Source organism: Pteropus alecto, unplaced genomic scaffold (genome assembly GCF_000325575.1).
Source record: "Pteropus alecto unplaced genomic scaffold, ASM32557v1 scaffold8, whole genome shotgun sequence".
Classification (NCBI taxonomy): Eukaryota; Metazoa; Chordata; class Mammalia; order Chiroptera; family Pteropodidae; genus Pteropus; species Pteropus alecto.
In genome coordinates, this window is record NW_006494609.1 from 12,800,767 (window position 1) to 12,805,935 (window position 5,169).

Below are 5,169 nucleotides of genomic sequence, written 5' to 3' on the forward strand. Positions count from 1 at the left end.
GGAGGGAGGGAGGGAGAGGGATGGAGGGAGAGAAAAAAGAATGCAGGCAGGCAAGGAGGAGGGAAAAAGGAAGAAAGAATGGGAGGGAGGGATGGAGAGAGAGCGTATACACAGACGCAGATGAGAACTGAAAGGCTCAGCGCCCCCTGTCTAAAGTCCACAGCTGCAAAACCAAGAACATTTTGTCGAATTAGATTCTGAGAAAGAAGAAACTAAATCAAAGTTTTAAATAACTAGGTTCAGGTCTTAGTGCTGTTCTGTAGTGGGGTGAAGAGTCCCTGTAATGGGATGGTCAGGTGCATGAACTCTAGATTTCTCTCACTGAAGGGACTGGCAGCACTTCACAAATCCACAGCAGTGTTTCTTCATGTGGTTCTGGCTTAGTGTTCCTAGACAAAGAGTTCACTGGACGCTCCTCTAAAAAGCCTCACCCTTCCCCGCCAACCTTCAGTGCTTCCCCGACAGCCTAGAAGATAAAGTCCAAGTTCCTCGGGGTGGGATTTGAAGCTGCTGTGGGCCTGGCTTCCCCACACCTCCATCTTGAACTTCCCATTCTAATAGTGCCCTGGGTTTAATAGGTCCTTAAACCCACCCTGACCTGTGTGTCAGTGATTTTGCTCATAGCTCTGCTCTGCCCAGAAACCTCATCTACCCCCACTCCCAGGCCAACTGGTAGTCAGACCTCTTCCTGAAGCCCGCCACGGCTTCGGTCTGCCGACCCCACTGCTAGGCGGCAGATGTGACCCCCTGCCCCAGGCATGCCAATTCCATTGCACTGGCCACATCTCCACCTTTGAGCGTCATGCCCAGCACACAGTAGGCATTCAATAAATGTTTGTTGGGTGAAGGGATGAATGAATGAATGATTTATCTTCCCCCTCCCTGCATGTGAAACCCAGATGTCTTTTAGAAGATGAAAACTAAGTTTAAAGACACTCTGTTTGTTGCTCCCTCCCTCCAACATCTTGGTGGACGCATATTTTGCGGCTTTTTCTCCTTATACCCCCCCCCCTCATTTCTGCCTTATTCCCCTTTGTCACTTTAATGGCATGCCAGCTCCCATATGCCAAGCAGCTTACCAGGCTGGAAGCCTGGCAATGGTTATACGGCGAAGTGTCAACTCCCACAGATGGCTTAGGTCAGCTGGAGGCATCAGGAAGCATAGGGAGATTACTGAAATCTCTTCCTGGGGACTTAAAGTGTGTGCTGGGGGACGATGCTTTCTGTTTCACGTAAGCCAAGGAGAACCCGACATGCAAGTACGGGGGCCACATCAGGCCTGTTGCATTCCATTCTGGAGCCCTCCCCACTCAGGTAGATATGTGCGAATAGCAGGTAGAGGGCCACCCAGGAGGATTTCTGCAAAGGCGACTTGTCCACTTGTGTGGACATTTGGACTAAGTGACCTCAATATTCTCTGCCCCTATTTGACAGGTCTCAAGGACTGAGTGTCATTTGACAAACTGCAATGAGTTTTTGACTGGGGCCGTGATTCGGACCCTATCATCTGGTTCCCCCATCCCTTTCCTCCCTGTGGGGAGGGCTGAGAAGACGAAAGCCACGCTTACCCTTTCTTCCATCCTACCCTAGGCAAGGATGGGTGTTCTTTTTCCCCTGGGTTTGTGCAAGCTCCAAGCTGTGGAAAGAAAAGTGAAAATTAAGAGTTTTAGAGAAAGGCAGTTACCGTAATGTGAAAGATTGGACACGTCTCCCCTGTGGTCCTACTGATAGGCCCAAGGCCCGCGATCCCCCTGGCTACTCAAGGCAAGTGTGGGCAGCAGCAGGCCGGATGGCGATGTCGTCAATGCCTTTGGCACAAGCACTTCCTGGAAGCTTACTTGGATGTATACAGTTAAGTGCCAGCCCCAGGACCTTCTGGCATCTTCCACGGCCCTCACCTAGCTGAGCAGCTGAAAAGGGAAATGATGAGTACTGCGTGAGAGAGTCACTCTCAGGAGACTCTCAGGATGATCTGAGAGAAACTTGGGGGCGGGGGTGTGTGGTGGGGCTGGAGCCCTACAGGGCAGCTAGGGGCAGGGCCAGAGGAATATTGTTTTGTGGCTGTTACTATAATTCTAATCCCCCGTGTAACAGGGGATTCCCCCACGTCGTTTTGTCGCATTCGAAACAATCGGACTGTGACGACTCCTGAGGGAGAGTTTGGCAGTAACCGATTTAAGACCCATGACAGTACCCTGAATAGGGGGGCTGCCTCCACCGGCCATGCAGGGCTCTCGGTGGAGGGTCCTGGCTGACTGGGCGAGCTGGAAGGAGCCTGCCGCTTGGTAGTTGGTGGGGACAGGGGAAGGGAAACCACTTTTTATCGGAATTATCCTGTGACTGGCAAGGAAGTTTTTCCTGGCTCACGTGGACCGAGGAAACGGGGCCTAGGGGGCCTCTGAGTGCTTTCCCAGCCTGGGAACGGGGTGCCGAGGGGCAGGGTCTGCGCCCGGTAGGACAATAGGATGCAATGCCATTGCTTGTCACAGCCCTGCCTAAAGAAGGGCACAGGCTGCCTGAGTGTAGAGTCCCATCCCGTATCTGGCTGTTTCTGCACTGTCACCCCCACCCACCTCCCAGACCCCACAGGGCTCATGAAATTGACCTTTAAAAAACAAAAAACAAAAAAACTGGAAACTTTCCCATGGCAGAGAGACTGGACTCCAAAGCACACAAATACTGTTAACATCCCCAGCCTCCAAGCCTTTCCCACTCCAGCCTTCCTGGCTTCTTAAGGCCAGAGGGAAGGAAGGACTTCGAACGTGACATGGTCTCTAAATACCAAAAGGTACTTTTGAATAGGATCCTAGGAGACTGGAAAGGGTCCATATGAAACGTAGGGAGTGGACGGATACAACAGTATCAACTAGAGCCAAACCCCAACTGCAAGAGGAACTTCTTGCTGATGGCCAGTTCCCCAGCACGCTGGAGAGAATCACATGGAAACATGGCAGCTCCAACAGACTATGCAGGGAGGGCGGCCACGGGGAAGGGGGTGTGAAGGGGCAGCCGGCCACCTCCATTTTCTCCAAGAGCTACAGGAGGTGAAGAGAAACCGTCCAGGATAGGGACGACCTAGGGAAAGTAGTCCAAACATCCCTGTGACGGGTAAGGTCACCCGCTTCCCTTCACCAGACCCCTTGCCCTTAGCTGCTTCTAAAAGGATGGGATGAAGGAGGGAGACAGAAAAAGAAGAAGGTGAAGACACTACCTTGTCTTTTCCATTACACACTGGTACCTATCCTGGGCGACCCGACACATTTTTGGATGAGTAGGGAATTTTCTGACCTTCCCTCGTGATATTACAGACATCCTCTAACCTGAGCGCTGACTCGGCTGTCTCACCTGAGACAGGGGCGGCTGGATGCGACGGCAGGTGCTGTCGACAGTCAGGTGTGACGAGGCATCACTCTTGCTTGAGCCTTACAAATTCGGTGCTCTAGCTGAGATAAAGGGAGAGGGGAACTGGGGACACAGTGTCAACAGCAGATGGTGCCCTTGTGGTTTGTTGCTGATCTTCTAGTTAAGGAGAAGAAAGGGTCCCCTAATGCTCGGGGGTTGAGAAATCCAACTGAGTGACTCTGGGGAGAGATGATGCTACCCTGTGACAGGCCTGCAGGGCTGCCTGAGGTCGGAGAGGCCTGACTGAGCCTCTCCCTCCCTCCGATTCTACCTATCCCTGAGAACAAGGCCTGCAGTTAAAAACTTGTCAAGGCTACCCGAACCCAGTCGAAACCCAGATGGCGGGCAAAATGGCCTCCAAAAGATTTTAAAGCTCACTGTAGTGTAATCTTCACGGTAAACAACACACCTATCAGCGCCATGAGAGTTTACAAGCGCCATGACTGTGATCAGAAGAGGCCATTAAGAAACAAAAAAAAAGGTGGGACACTGTTCCCAAGAAAGCCACCTCTTATTTCCCAGAAAAGCCATGAGTATTCCTCCTAGCTATTTACCTAAACATCCCGTCATTTCCACTATCCCGTTTCAGCCGCCTCTTGACTGCCAGAGGACGAGGAGCTGGTCTGAGCGCGCGCACCCGCGTCTCCGCTCTCTGGCCCTTCCATAAAGCTTGCACCGCTCAACACCCGGAATTGGCTTCAGAACACGCAACGGGAAAAGAAAACTGCTTGGGGTCCTCGAAGAGGGCACTTCTCCTCCTTCGTTAACCATAAGGTGCCCTGGCTCATCTGGGGCCTTCAGTGACAAAGAGGTGGCATCTACTGAAGAAGGCCCTGTTCCTCCTCCTATGGTTCTTATGGTGGGATTAGAAGCTGCTCACCGGGGAGGTGCCGACTGGAAGAACGTGAGACGTTTGAAACCCTGGTCCTGTCACCCGCCGGTGGTGGGCGTGACCTTGGAGAAGTCACTAAAGTTGTCTGGCACCTAGGATGCCTCCCATAGCAAACGGGAATTGCATTTTTGTCATTGAAAAACAAGTGGGACTATCAGGCTTGAACTTCTCGATGGGCTTGACAAGCCAGCAACTGTTGGAAGTTTCTTCCGTGTCTCTTAGGGTTAAAACATAAATAAAAAGGAAAAGCAAACAAGTCGAAAAGGGGACATGTACTCTCTGAAGAAAAAGATTGTCAAATAACGATCCGAGGGATCAGTTATATTCCTCTGTGCAGCTAACAGCAGAGGATAAACATAACAACAGGAAAATAGAAACATTAAATATTAAGTATAAAATTATTTAACTATTTAATAATAAAATCATTGTGTGTGCGTGTGTGCGTGTGTCTGTCTGTCTGTCTGTCTGTCTGTCTGTCTAGTACATTGTCAGGGCTTTACACACAGTCTAGCGCTGGGGGATTCTGACTTGAGAAAATCCTAACCACTCCATCTTTTCTTTTAATCTTCCTTTGTAAGAGGCCACCTCTTGCTTTGTTCCGGTCGCCTTTGGGACATCTTCTGGGTCTCTTATCAGAAAAGGCCCTGAAGCCTGGGCTTAAAGATAGGAAATGAGGGGAGGGGGGGAGCCCCACAACTGTAAACACTAAACTTCTTGTGTTTAACGAGATTCACATTGTATGCGTTTCTGCTCCATTTACCTGTCCATTCTCTACAATAAACCATCCCCTAGGGAGGCCCCTGGGGCGCCAGACCTGTTTTGTACCTTTAGTAAACCAACCCCCCTCCATATCCCAATATGTGCGTCTCCCTATT